This window comes from Oncorhynchus masou, unplaced genomic scaffold (assembly GCF_036934945.1).
Source record: "Oncorhynchus masou masou isolate Uvic2021 unplaced genomic scaffold, UVic_Omas_1.1 unplaced_scaffold_1002, whole genome shotgun sequence".
Taxonomy (NCBI): Eukaryota; Metazoa; Chordata; class Actinopteri; order Salmoniformes; family Salmonidae; genus Oncorhynchus; species Oncorhynchus masou.
This window is the reverse complement of record NW_026999715.1, coordinates 88414-104034: the sequence shown is the minus strand read 5'-3', so window position 1 is coordinate 104034 and position 15621 is coordinate 88414. Positions and strand designations below refer to the sequence as shown.

The 15621-nt window shown below is 42.2% G+C and overlaps 1 pseudogene; it reads right to left on the bottom strand.

Annotated features, from left to right (window-relative positions):
* LOC135528640 (sodium channel protein type 4 subunit alpha A-like) overlaps positions 1-15493 on the bottom strand; it is a 35261-nt pseudogene extending 19768 nt beyond the window's left edge.
* Between the last annotated feature and the right edge of the window lie 128 nt (positions 15494-15621).

The following is a 15621-nucleotide window of genomic DNA, read 5'->3' as shown; positions in this document are numbered from 1 at the left end:
GAGTACGACCCTGCCTCACACAGGAAGCGGCGCAGGTCCTAATCCAGGCACTTGTCATCTCCCGTCTGGATTACTGCAACTCGCTGTTGGCTGGGCTCCCTGCCTGTGCCATTAAACCCCTACAACTCATCCAGAATGCCGCAGCCCGTCTGGTGTTCAACCTTCCCAAGTTCTCTCACGTCACCCCGCTCCTCCGCTCTCTCCACTGGCTTCCAGTTGAAGCTCGCATCCGCTACAAGACCATGGTGCTTGCCTACGGAGCTGTGAGGGGAACGGCACCGCAGTACCTCCAGGCTCTGATCAGGCCCTACACCCAAACAAGGGCACTGCGTTCATCCACCTCTGGCCTGCTCGCCTCCCTACCACTGAGGAAGTACAGTTCCCGCTCAGCCCAGTCAAAACTGTTCACTGCTCTGGCCCCCAACGGTGGAACAAACTCCCTCACGACGCCAGGACAGCGGAGTCAATCACCACCTTCCGGAGACACCTGAAACCCCACCTCTTCAAGGAATACCTAGGATAGGATAAAGTAATCCTTCTCACCCCCCCCTTAAATGATTTAGATGCACTATTGTAAAGTGGCTGTTCCACTGGATGTCAGAAGGTGAATTCACCAATTTGTAAGTCGCTCTGGATAAGAGCGTCTGCTAAATGACTTAAATGTAAATGTATAGCAGAGAAATAATGCTAATGTCTGAGCGCTGTCTCAGATTATTGAATAGTGAACGAGTTCTGTAACGTTAAAAATAAATGTAACACAGCGTTTGCATTAAGAAGAAGTGTATCTTTCTAAATATATGTAGAACATGTATATTTAGTCAAAGTTTATGATGTTTATTGCTGTTATCTGGCGTTAGCTGCCGGAGCTATTTATCATTTCTCCGGACATTTCTGTTGCATTTTTTGAACATGGCTCAATGTAAACAGAGATTTATGGATATAAATTGCATATTATTGAAAAAAAACATAAATGTACTGTGTAACATGTGCTATTACTGTTATCTGATGAAGATTTTCAAAAGGTTAGTGAATTATTTTTCTTATAATCCTGCGTTTGTGATTGCTATGCAAATAGCACAATATGGCTACATATTGTATGTTTTCCTAGTGGCGGTTTGATATACATAGGTGCTATGTTTTCGCCATAAAACATTTTAGAAATCTGACTCGCTGGGTAGATGAACAAGGTGTTTATCTTTCATTTAAGCTATTGGACTTGTTAATGTGTGGAGGTTAAATATTTGTAAGAATATTTTTGAATTGTGTGCATCATCTTTTGAGTTGAGCTTGGGGGGGGGGGCGTTCCTCTACAGACCCGTTCATCTTCAACAAGTTTTAATGGGGAAAACCGGTTGAAAGTTTCTGTCGGCTGAATGAGCGACACCGGTTGAGCATTCCTACAGCATTTCCTTCCAGAAACCGTGAGAAAGTTGTCCGGCTGCGGGGACTGTGCCAGGGGATTTATACTACTGTCTGTACTTACTGGTGGCACAGACGCCGTTTCATCCTTTCCTACACTGAAATTACCCTTGCCTAACGATTGCGTTTGAAGCTGGGCTTGTAGCACAGCTATCCTCGCTGTAAGGCGATCGTTCTCCTGTATATTATGAGTACAGCGACTGCCACTAGAAGGCATCATGTTAATGTTACTACTTAGCTTCGGCTGTTGGAGGTCCTGACGAACCGTGTCCTGATAAAGCGTCCGGAGTGAAAAAGTTGAGGGAAAAAACCAAAAATATAAACGGTAATTTAAAAGTAAAAACCATGAAGTTGTCAGGTAGCAAAATAGGCTGGCAACAAAACGCACAGCAACTCGTAAACAAGTCTGGGACCAACATGTAGTGCTGGTCCCATGTTTCATAAGATGATATAAAAGATCCCAGAAAATGTTCCATACACACAAACATCTTATTTCTCTCAGATTTTGTGCTAAAACTTGTTTACATTCCTTTTAGAGAGTTTTACTCCTTTGCCAAGATAATCCATCCACCTGGCAGGTGTGGCATATCAAGAAGCTGATTAGACAGCATGATCATTACACAGGTGCACCTTGTGCTGAGGACAATAAAAAACCACTCTAAAATGTGCAGTTTTGTCACACAACACAACGTCACAGATGTCTCTAGTTTTGACGGAGCATGCAATTGGCATGCTGACTGCAGGAAAGTCCACCAAAGCTGTTGCCAGAGAATTTCTCTACCATAAACCACCTCCGATGTCGTTTTAGAGAATTTGTCAGTACGTCCAACCAGCCTCACAACTGCAGACCACGTGTAACCATGCCAGTCCAGGACCTCAACAGCCCTCATTCTTCCTCTGTGAGATGGTCTGAGACCAGATACCTGGAGAGCTGATGAAACTGAGGAGTATTTCTGTCTGTAATAAAGCCCTTTTGTAAGTAAAAACTCATATAAATATATATATAAATATATATTTATTTATATTTATTTATGTATTTATTTTTATATTTATTTTTACTGAATATTTAAAATGTGCAATATACCTGCAATGAAGCCTCTCAACAACTCCATCACATTAGTACTTACATCCAGAGCGACACACAGAAGCAACCAGGGTTAACTCCCTGCTCAAGGGCACATCGACAGAACTCCTAAAATGTCAACAACGACCCCCGAACCAGCGATCCATCAGCAACCAGCCCAAGCTCCCAACTGCCAGGTCACCAGCCCATTTATATATTTTTTTGTATATATAAAATAATAAATAAGATGCTTTTTTTAATAAAACATGTAATGACAAAGCTGCAAAACATGATCCTAAATATTAACCATCAACTTAGTGAATGCAATTGGTGTTTGATATGAGGGTGTCAATATGTTTCTAAAAGATTTTCCCACCTATTTATTTGACTATGTCAATACATAGTGTTTTACTACGTCTTTATTGTAAATGTTGTAGCGTCAAACTGATGGCAGTTGTGAAAAAAAGTCAATAGTTGGAAGAGTTGCAGAGTTGATCAAAAATAATGCCAATGTTTATTAGACGCTTCTTTCATTAATTAGGCTCTTTTCTATTCAACCATATAGTCTATCCACTAGACATTTGTGAACAGTATGGACACAGATATACAAAATTAGTCATATAAATACATAATACACATGCTATTCGAGTATAAATGACCAAGGTTACCACAGATTGCCATAGATGACCTGCTAATTACCAAAATTACAGAGATTCCATTAACTTTGGTAAATTACCCAGCAGTTTGCAACCCTACTCTTGCAACTATTTTATGAAAATGCTTTGATCTATTGGGATCCATTCTCACTGCAGTTACACTGAGAGAGTATGATCTAAACTTTGGGTGGAGTTACTCTCACTAGACGAAAGGAACGGAGCACGGATAGACCTTCAACGTTGGCCAGCCCCAGCTCCACCAGGCTCATTGTCACAATGATGCTGTCAAAGATGTTCCACCCGACCTGGAAGTAGTAAAACAAATCCATGGCGATGAGCTTCAGCACCATCTCTGCTGTGAAGATTCCTGTGAAGACCTGTACAAGAGATGAGAGAGGGGAGCCCAGTAACTTATATTGAAAACTGTGCCATGTGTAGATATGCAGAATGTGCACTGTTAAACTTGCATTTTTATCAAGATCTTTTTGAGCGAGAGATTTCTAAGGTATCCTTATCATGGCTTCAGAAGTGGTGAAGTGGAAGAGCATCATTAAGGAAGGTAACTCACCAAGTTCCCCACATTCAGCACTTTTTCAAACACTGGTGTCATGGGCTAGTGCTCCCCGGCCATGAACATGGTGTTGAGTACAATGCTGATGGTGATACCCAAGTCCACGAATGGGTCCATCACTATGAAGTACATCCACTTCTTGAAAGTCACCCAGGGCACACAGCAGTTCCATTTCAGGAAGATGTCTGAACACTTGTACTAGCAAGGCGGACCAGCTCTCAGTTCCTCCTCCAAATCTGTTGGAATGAGGGTAAAAGGAGAAGAGTGTTAGTTATTTTGTACACAACCCTTCACGATAAGGATTTTTTTATGAGTTCATGATTTGTTTTCAACCTTTATTTATTGTTTGCAGCACCTAAAGTTTAAAAATATTATTAAAGTCTATGTGGGTCTTGAAAAGTATTACTTATCTTGAGCACCTAAAGTTAAAATGTGTAAGGCCTTGGGTTGTAGGTCTTATAACTGAAGAAGCTGATACAATGCGCCATCAGTGCATTAGAATGGAAACTTTGATGCTGAAACTCTGCATAACTCATAAAATAATGTAAAATAAGCACTTGCTCTAATACATTAGCCAATTGGAACACAGGTATTGTTGGATATCACAGTCCTATACATTACATTCAAATCCCACACAAGGATTCCTTAGGATATTTAATTTCTCGTTTACAGACCCATTGTGATTTGTGAAAGTTACCGTCCATGGCATCTTGGCTGTAGACACTGGATGAACTGGGTGTCTTCTTCTGCAGGCCTACTTACTCCCTTTGGGACCACTGGCCTTCTTCAACACAACAGCAGACTGTAGAACAAAGAGAAACAAGACACACTTAACCATCAGGCGCATAGCAACACATTTACATTTACATTTAAGTCATTTAGCAGAATATATATATATATATATTTTACCCCCCTTTCTCTCCCCAATTTCGACCTTGTCTCATCGCTGCAACTCCTCAATGGGCTTGGGAGGCGAAGGTTGCATCAAACCACGCTTCTTAACACTCGCCCGCTTACCCCGGAAGCCAGCCGCACAAATGTGTCGGAGGAAACACCGCTTCCCTGACGACCGAGGTCAGCTTGCAGGCACCCGGCCCGCCCCAAGGAGTCGTTAGAGCGCAATGAGCCAAAAAACCCGCCCCGGCCAAACCCTCCCCTAACCCGGATGACGCTGGGCCAATTGTGCGCCACCCTATGGGACTCCCGATCACAGCCGGTTGAGCCCGGGATCGAACATGATACAGTGCCTTAGACACTGCTGCGCCACTCGGGAGGCCAGCAACCCACTTTTTCAGAGCAAAACCGAGCCTCACCAAACCAAACTATACTGAGTTGGTTATGCATTCATTGATTATGCATTCATCATTGTTCCTGAAACCGCCCTGAAAAGGAAAATGTGAATAAACAATATCCGAGCCAGCGCAGTTTGGTTCAGGTCGGCACATTAGTGTGAAAAAGGTCATAACATCAAGAGCGCAGCAACCCATCTGAGCCATGCAGCTCACCTCCTGGTCTGTCAGGACCTTGTTGGCATTGGCACTGATCATGAGGCTTCCATTGGAGTCCTTTATAGCCTCGCTATAAAGGCTGGAGGACGTACACGCAACCTCTTCATCTGCCTTTTCACCTTTCTCTATCTTAGATGTTCTACTGGACAATGACGTCTGGCTGCCAGCAATTTCAGCGTGTTCATGGTGTTCATGATGCCTGTCATGTCTCTGTCAGTCAAATAACCAGAATTTTAAAAAACCAAGGACGAGAACGACCAACATGAGCAATAATCTGCAAATTAACAATTAGTATGATTACTAGGTATTTTTTCTATTCATCAAGTTCATCAGACATTAGAATCTAGAGTTGAATTGACTAACGAAAACTTTCTCTATCAACCATCATCTGATCAGAGTGCAATTTATTGTTTGTTGATTGGATTTATATATAGGGCATTTTCTTCCCAGATGCTCAAAGCACTTTACATAAATAGTAAGTTGATCACACCTCTTTGACCTCCGCTTCTCTCCTTTCCTTCAGCTGCACCATGATCATGGCATACTCCTCATCCTTCTCCTTGGCCTCGACCATGGTGGCCTCGTTCTGCTCGGCATACGCCATGGCAACCACAGCCAGGATCAGGTTTTGCAAGTAGAACGAGCCCAGGAAGATCACCACCACAAAGAAAATCATATAGGTTTTCCCTGCTGAGCAAAGAGTCTATTGGTAAGGTGGGGAAATGGCCAGTTAACTCACCATGAAACCGAGTGAGTACTCTTTCTGTATCAATATCCCTGATGACACATAAGATTGCAATCTCTCAAATTCAATCCTGATCTACCGGCTGATGTTACAGATGTAAATTTCAGGAAAAGGAGCAAATGCAGCTCTATGTCATTGTCATCGAAGCACATGACGCACCACCTGGAATAGATTTTCCCAGAAGTCCTGTGTCATGAGCCGAAATAGAGCAAGGTACGCCCATCCAAAACTGTCATAGCTTGTGTATCCATAGTTGGAATTCCCTCCGGCCTTCATACACTTCAGGGCAATTTCTGTCAAAATGCCAATGGAGTGGCACAACAAATCGAATGGGACTCATGATCTTCAGCATTCAAAGATATGTTATATTTGAACTATGTTGAAATAATTTGCACCATATATTGCATTATGAACAGAGACAAGGCAAGACTATAAAGCTACCCATATGCTCAACTCTAATATCCCAAAAAACCTACCCAGCATCAGAAGCGTTTCCACGAAGAAGAGGGTCTAACATTCCAGGAAGGAAGTAATGGTTCATTGGAGGAAAACAGAGAAGGGACTTCCATTAGAAAGTACACCAAGTTGAAATACAGAGCATTCGGAAAGTATTCAGCCTCTTTGACTTTTTCCACATTTTGTTAATTAACTTACAGCCTTATTCTAAAATTGATTAAATTCAATCTACACACAATATCTCATAGTGACAAAGCAAAAACAGGTTTTTAGATTTGTTTGCTAATTTATACAAATAAAAAATATATCGCATTTACATAAGTATTCAGACCCTAAACTTTGTTGAAAGCCCTTTAGCAGCAATCACAGCCCTGGTGTATGATTATGGGTATGACACTACAAGCTTGGCACACCTGTATTTGGGGAGTTTCTCCCATTCTTCTCTGCAGATCATCTCAAGCTCTGTCAGGTTGGATGGGCAGCATTAATGCACAGCTATTTTCAGGTCTCTCCAGAGATGTTCGATCGGGTTCAAGTCCGGGCTCTGGCTGGGCCACTCAATGACATTCAGAGACTAGTCCCGAAGCCACTCCTGTGTTGTCTTGGCTGTGTGCTTAGGGTCGTTGTCCTTTTTGGAAGGTGAACCTTTGCCCCAGTCTAAGGTTCGGAGCACTCTGGAGCAGGTTTTCATCAAGGATCTCTCTGTACTTTGCTCAGTTCATCTTTGCCTCGATTCTGACTATTCTCCCAGTCCCTACCACTAAAAAACACCCCCAAAGTATGATGCAGCCACCACCATGCTTCACCATATGGATGGTGCCAAGTTTACTCCAGACATGATGCTTGGCATTCAGGACAAAGAGTTTAATCTTGGTTTCATCAGATCAGAGAATCTTGTTTATCATGGTCTGACAGTCTTTAGGTGCCCTTTGGCAAATTCCAAGAGGGCTGTCATGTGTCTTCTACTGAGGAGTGGCTTCTGTCTGGCTACTCTGGCACAAAGGCCTGATTTGTGGAGTGCTGCAGAGATGGTTGTCCTTCTTAAAGTCTCTCCCATCTCCACATAGGAACTCTGGAGCTCTGTTAGAGTGATCATCGGGTTCTTGATCACCTCACTGACCAAATCTCTTCTGCCCCAATTGCTCAGTTTGGCCGGGCGGCCAGCTCTAGCAAGAGTCTTGGTGATTCCAAACTTCTTCCATTTAAGAATGATGGAGGCCATTGTGTTCTTTGGGACCTTGAATACAGCATAAAGGTTTTGGTACCCTACCCCAGATCTGTGCATCGACACAATCCTGTCTCGGAGCTCTACACACAATTCCTTTGACCTCATGGCTTGGTTTTTGCTTTGACATGCACTGTCAACTGTGGGACCTTATATAGACAGGTGTGTGACTTTCCAAATCATGGAATCATGGAATCAAATCATCAAAGCAGCTCACAGATCACTGCACCTGTACATAGCCCATCTGTAAATAGCCCATACAATTACCTCATCCCAAACTGTATTTATTTATTTATCTTGCTTCTTTGCACCCCAGTATATCTACTTGCACATTCATCTTCTGCACATCTACCATTCCAGTGTTTAATTGCTATATTGTATTTACTTTGCCATGGCCTATTTACTGCCTTACCTCCCTTATCTTACCTCATTTGCACACACTGTATATAAACTTTTTCTACTGTATTATTGACTGTATGTTTGTTTATTACATCTGTAACTCTGTGTTGTTGTATGTGTCGAACTGGTTTGCTTTATCTTGGCCAGGCCGCAGTTGTAAATGAGAACTTGTTCTCAACTAGCCTACCCGGTTAAATAAAGGTGAAATAAAAATTGTATAAAATGTCAAATCAATTGAATTTACCACAGGTGGACTCGAATCAAGTTGTATAAACATCTCAAGAATGATTAATGGAAACAGGATGAGCTCAATTTCGAGTCCCATAGCAAAGGGTCTGAATACTTATGTAAATAAGGTGTTTAAGTTTTATTATTTTATTCTAAAAACCTAATTTTGCTTTGTCATTATGGGGCATTTTGTGTATAGTGCTGAATAAGGCTGTAACGTAACATTACGAAATGTGGGAAAAGTCACAGGGACTGAATACTTTCCAAAGGCACTGTACTTAATAGTACTGTGACAAAATCCCAACTAATATATAATTAACGGTTCAGTAAGTCATTATCAATTCCCTGAATCAATGTGCCATCAAAAGCCTGTCACTACCTTAATTATTGATATATGTATTTTCCCACGTGCTGTTGCCACACTCTGTGTCATTAAAGCCCATAGTTTTACTGAAGCATACATTTTTTTGTATTTCTTATTCAAATGTGTATAATACCTATACAGATTTATATGCTTATTTAAAACTTTCATACAGTAAGTTCCATGATAAATTCCCAATTAATATAATGGTTCATGAGGCCATTATCAACTGCCCTTCCACACATCAATGTGCCATCAAAAACCCGTCAATACCTTTATCGTCGATGTATGCCTTGAAGTCCCACGTACTGTTGCCTCTGTTTGAGCTATTTTAGCCCATATCGTCAATAATACCACTGGTGTTGTTGATGGCCAAGGTGATGTTGTCCATGTTGGTCGAGTTTAAACGCCATTACACAGGAGGCCAGTAAACACACTTCTGCTGCAGGTTTCCCATGAACAGTTGAATGCCGACCAGAGTGAACACAGCCAGGCAGAACACTGTTAGGATCATCACATCAGCCAGCTTCTTCACTGACTGGATCAAAGCGCCCACAATGGTTTTCAGACCTTAAAATAACCAGAAAATTTTTTTTTCAAATAATCGGTGACATGAAAACGATTTGTCGAAGAATGACCATAACGTCGAGAAAATTTTATTGTGCTTGATATCCTTGTTGTCTGTATGGTGTCGTTAATAACTCTTTTTTTATTGTGTAGCTTGCAGAGCATTGTGCTTATAATATAATAACAGATGCAATTTAGCAGATGCCTTTTTCAAGGTGTCTTACAAAACAGTGTGGGAATACAACCCAAAACAACCCTAGCACCACACACTTACCAACTGAGCTATACAGGACCCAAAGCAGATGTTCAAAAGCAGGTGGTGCAGTAAACAAACATTTTGGATTTTGGACCTTCTTATGTGACACGTACCGGGAATTACAGTGTTTGTTTTAAGGGCTCGGAGAACACGGAACGTCCTGAGGGCAGACACGTTGCCCAGGTCAACGAACACCTGCCGAGCACAAAACATGACAACACAACCAGCATATTAGAATAGTGAAGTTGACAGTTGATGTGTCAGTTGAACAAAAATCTGTTCAGTTTCATGGACTTTAAATGTACATTTAATTCAATACCATTGGCTAAGTTGCTATTCTAACATAGAGGATCAGAGGGTTGCTATTGTAAAACATATGGTTTAGCGGAGGATATGTTTAGCTTGGGGTAACTGTCCACTTCTAGAGCCAAATGGCAGTGTTATCTGTAAACTGATTGCAGAAGGCAGGAGTGTGACTTGACCAGTAAGACACCATATGGAGATTTAGTTATGAGGTGGTGGTGTACGTCATGATGTGGTGTACGTTTCAATGTTTGAAGAAGGGTGACACTTACAAAAATACATTTGAAAGAAACTAGATCGCATTGGGCTCCATAGAAACAAGCTCTGTTTCATATTTTGATAGCAGGATCCTTAACCCACTTATATGTACGGTAACTCAAATATTTGTAATCTTATATTTACCTGATTGAAACTAGCTGGATGAACTGTATGGTGTTACTTTTCATCGGGGCTCCAAGGCCATATACAGTACAGTCATAGTGCAGCACTTTGGACTGCCACAGACCTTCCGCCAATTGGTACTGGGACAAACAAATCCCAGGAAGGAGGTGAGCACCTATAAATAGACCTAGATTGTGTTGTGTGACTATCCTTTGCAAGTGGACAAATAATTTCATTCATTGGGGCTCCATGATAAAGTGAGGCAAGTGGTTTAGAAGGGCATTATGGAGAGAGAAAGAGTGAGAGAGAAAGGGATGGAGAGATATATTTTGTATTTATATTTGAGTAATTTTGCATACGGTCTCATCCAGAGCGATTTACAATTAGAACTCCTTAGCCAAACAAAATTAAAATTTTGCTTTGTACCGTTTACAATAGACTAGTCGATCTGAGTCACAGAGTTCACACTTTTAGCAAACTTCTGACCATGGACTAGACACGGGGCAGGGAACATATCCACAATAATGACAGGGAAGTGTCATGGTGGCAGAGAGTTCAATTTCAGTCCAGTCAATTCAGGAAATGGATTGACATTCCTGTAATGAATTAAACGTTTCCCAATATTTAAACTTTGGTGAATAATGAATTTCACCTCACTTCCTGATTTGACTGAGTTGAAATAGGACTCGACCTAAGGTGAGTGCACAGGTGTGAGGATCGGAGGCAGGGGGGACTAGTCCTTTCTCTGTGGTTTTGAGCAAATAAAGTTGTATTCTAGGTGGTTTTGACCAGGTCGTGGACGTGGAAGTCATCGTCGTATTTGATGTAGTAGACAGAGGGTTTAGAGAGAGAGTGAATGGAGGGAGAGAGAGAGAGAGAGAGAGAGAGAGAGAGAGAGAGAGAGAGTACATGGGGTGCTGGGGCCTGGGGGGGAGGAGAGATAAGGAATCAGACAAGGCCAGGGGCCAGGGTCAAACTCATTAAGTCATTGGAGATGTCCTTTGACCTTTCTGACCTTTGACCTTACTCCTTCACTCATGCACACATACACACAAAGAAACACAAATACACACACATTCTAACACCTGCCGTGTCTAATGGTTCTGCGCTGACGACTGACGGCAATCACTCTCCAAATACTCACGCCATGCTGATCACCATAAAATCCAGCCAGTTCCATGGATCTCAAAGGAACGTGAAATCTCCAACACAGAAGCCTCTGGACAACACTTTAATTGTTGCCTCGAAGGTATAGATACCAGTGAAAACATATATGTAATGCTAAAATACAGGGAAGAGAGAGAAGCTTTATAAAATAGCTTTTGGTGAAACTTTGTAGTTGTCATAATTACTCTCAATAATGTTATGACCAACCTTTTAAATAATTACAAAAAATCGCTGAGATTTATATGAACATTTACATTTTTTTTTTAAGTGCCCCCACCCCAAAATGTAGGTACTGACTTGAAAATACATGGGAACCTGAAGCAGTCAATATAGTTTTCACAAAACATTAATAATCTCCTACGTAGGTTTGAAACTTACTCAACAGTTTTACTCCATGCCGGAGGGTCACTCATCGTAATGAACACACAGTTGGACATGATTGTTTACATGATGGACATGCTAAATAATGTACCCATATTAAGGAAATAACATGGCATTACAATGGTATTCAAATCTAATTCTATGGACCAATTTAATGAGTACATTTTTTAATAACACTTTTTATTTTATTTATATCTTTAATTCATATGAATATAGTAATCGGTAGTCGCTAATGGGTGACATACTGGATAGTAAAAATCTTTAATAATACTAAAATCACATTATAGAATCACTACCATTTCCCATCGAACGACAGCTTCTGATATGAGTTGTGGTAGAGGTACAGTATGTTTCCTCATCAACAATTCATGGTGTAAGGAAATTGAAAACATTTTGAGCTCCTGTTTACCTGACAGTAGTTTCTGATGCTAAAACTCATTTTAATTATATCAATTAGGTGTGTTGTAACTGTTGCCAAATAATGATATTAACATATATTGCTATGGACGTGTGAGTAGGGTGACTACTCTAGCAGGTCTCAAACCCAAGCCACCAGCGCCAATGACGAACACCCTAACCACTGTCCCAATAAGGGAGTGAAGAGATCAAAACTATAACACATATGGAATCAAGTAGTAACCAAAAAAGTGTTAAACAAATATATTTTATACTTGAGATTCTTCAAATAGCCACGCTTCGCCTTGATGACAACTTTGCACACACTTGACATTCTCTCAACCAGCTTCATGAGATAGTCACCTGGAATGAATTTCAATTAACAGGTGTGCCTTCTTAAAAGTTCATTTGAGGATCTTCTTTCCTTCTTATTGTGTTTGAGCAATCAGTTGTGTTGTGACCAAGTAGGGAGGTATACAGAAGATATCCCTATCTGGTAAAAGTGCATTTTATGGCAAGAAAAGCTCAAATAAGCAAAGCAAAATGACAGTCCATCATTACTAAAGATATGAATGTCACTCAATCCGGAAAAATGTAAAGAACTTTGAAAGTTTCTTCAAGTGCAGTCACAAAAACCATCAAGCGCTATGATGAAACTGGCTCTCATGAGGACCGACACAGGAATGGAAGACCCAGAGTTACCTCTGATGCATAGGATAAGTTCATTAGAGTTACCATTCACAGAAATTTCAGCCCAAATAAATTCTTCACAGACTTCAAGTGAGAGACACATCTCAACATCAACTGTTCAGAGGAGACTGTGTGAATCAGGCCTTCATAGTCAAATTGCTGTAAAGAAACCACTACTAAAGGACACCAATAATAAGAAGAGACTTGCTTGGGCCTAGAAACACGCGCAATGGACATTAGACCAGTGGAAATCTGTCCTTTGATCTGGAGTCAAAATTTGCGATTTTTTGTTGTGAGATGCGGTATGGGTGAATGAATGATCTCCGCATATGTATTTCCCACCGTAAAGCATGTAGGGTGAGGTGTGATAGTGTGGGGGTGCCACTGTCTGTGGTGTATTTAGAATTCAAGGCACACTTAACCAGCATGGGAAACACAGAATTCTGTAGCGATACGGCATCCCATCTGGCTTGTGCTTTGTGGGACTGTCATTTGTTTTCCAACAGGACAATCAACCAACACACCTCCAGGCTGTGTAAGGGCTATTTGACCAAGAAGGAGAGTGACGGAGTGCTGCATCAGATGGCCTGGCCTACACAATCCCCCGACCTCAACCAAACTGGAAAAGCAGCCAACAAGTGCTCAGCATATGTGGGAACTCCTTCAAGACTGTTGGAAAATCATTCCAGGTGAAGCTGGTTGAAAGAATGCCAAGAGTGTGCAAAGGGCGGCTATTTGAAAATGGTGGCTATTTGAAGAATCTCAAATAGTTTTGATGTCTTCAGTATTTTTCTACAATGTAGAAAATAGTAAAAATAAAGAAAAACCCTTGAATGAGTAAGTGTTCAAACTTTTGATCGGTAGTGTATATCATCAGTCACAGGCTTCATTTGGAAATGTGTTGATGATATTTGGACCCACAATAACAATAGAGACTTACCAAAACCAAAAACCCTGGATGAACAGAGATATCCGTACCATGCTGAGTGCCTGTACTGCAGCATTCAATGTCAACAGAACAAACCCAGATGACTCGGTGGCTTGCGACAAGTACAAGGCAAGAAGATACGAGCTCCGCAAATCCATTAAGGGAAGCAAATAGACAATACAGACTCAAAATGGAATTGATGCTTGACAACTCAGACTCGTGACGCATGTGACAAGGACTAGACTATCATGGACTACAAAGGCAAATCCAGCAGTGTGGTGCCCACCGTACCCTTCCACCCAGAAGAGATTAACACCTTCTATGCTCGCTTCGAGACAGACAATACTGATCCATCCAGGAAGAGTCTAGCTGCTCCGGAAGACCAGGTGCCTTTGCTCTCTGAGCCTGACGTGAGGAAAACTCTCAAAAGAGTGATTACTCTGACTCAGATGGCATTCCTGACCGCATCCTCAGAGTGTGTGCTGACCAGCTGACGGGTGTCTTCTCTGACATCTTTAATCTGTCCCTGTCCCAGGCTGTAGTCCCCACCTGCTTCAAAGAGACTACCATCATCCCAGTGCCCAAGAAAAAGAAGATGACATGCCCAAATGGCTATCGCTCCATCACACTCACCCCAGTTGTCAAGAAGTGCTTCGAGAGGCTGGTCATGGCCCACATCAAGGCCAGCATGTAGGCACAGTGGACCCATTGCTATTCATACGGCCGTAACACATCTGAACAAAAGGAACACCTATTTGAGGATGCTGTTCATTGACTACAGTTCAGCCTTCAACACTATTGTTCCCTCCAAGCTTGACACCAAGCTCAGAACTCTGCGTCTGGATACCACTCTCTGTACTGGATGCTGGACTTCCTGACGAGCAGACCACAGACTGTGAGGATTGGCACAACACCTCCTCCACACTGACTCTTAACAAAGAGGCCCTCCAGGGGTGTGTCCTCAGCCCTCTGCTGTACTTCCTGTTCACACACGGCTGTGTGGCTTTGCACGACACCAACTCCATCATCAAGGTTGCAAGCCTGAACCAACAACGACGACTCAGCATATAGGGAAGAGGTAAGTGAACTGGCATTGTGGTGCCAGGACAACAACCTCTCTCTCAAAGTCATCAAAACAAAAGAGTTGATTATTGACTTCAGGAAGCAGAGGAGGGAACATGTCCGATCCACATCAACTGGACTGCTGTAGTTTTCAGCAGTTTTCAGCTACTCAGTGTTCACATCACCAAAGACATGACATGGACCAACAACCCCACCACTCTTGTCAAGAGAGTGCAACAGTGTCTCTACTTCCTAAGATGGCTGAAGAAATTCGCAATGCCACCCGGGTCCTCTTTATATACTACTGCTACACCATCGAGAGCATTCTGACTGGTTGCATCACGGCTTGATACAGGAATTGCTCCATCCATGACTGCAAGGCCCTTCAGTGAGTAGTGAAGATGGCTCAGTGCCCCTTTCCATCCAGGACATCTACTCGAAATGGTGAAGAGGAAGGCCAGCAGCATCATCAAGGACACCACACACCCCAGCCTTGAGCTGTTCACTCCCTTACTGTCGGGCACATGGTATCGGATCATGAGGTCTGATAACAACAGGCTCAGAAACCGTTTCTATCTACAGGACATAAGACTGCTGATCACTGCTGAACCGGACTAACCACCTGCTCTGATTCTCCACACACACACACACACACGCACACACACACACACACACAAACACACACACACACACACACACACACACACACACACACACACACACACACACACACACACACACACACACACACACACACACACACACACACACACACACACACACACACACACACACACACACACACACACACACACACACACACACACACACACACACACACACACACACAAATACACCG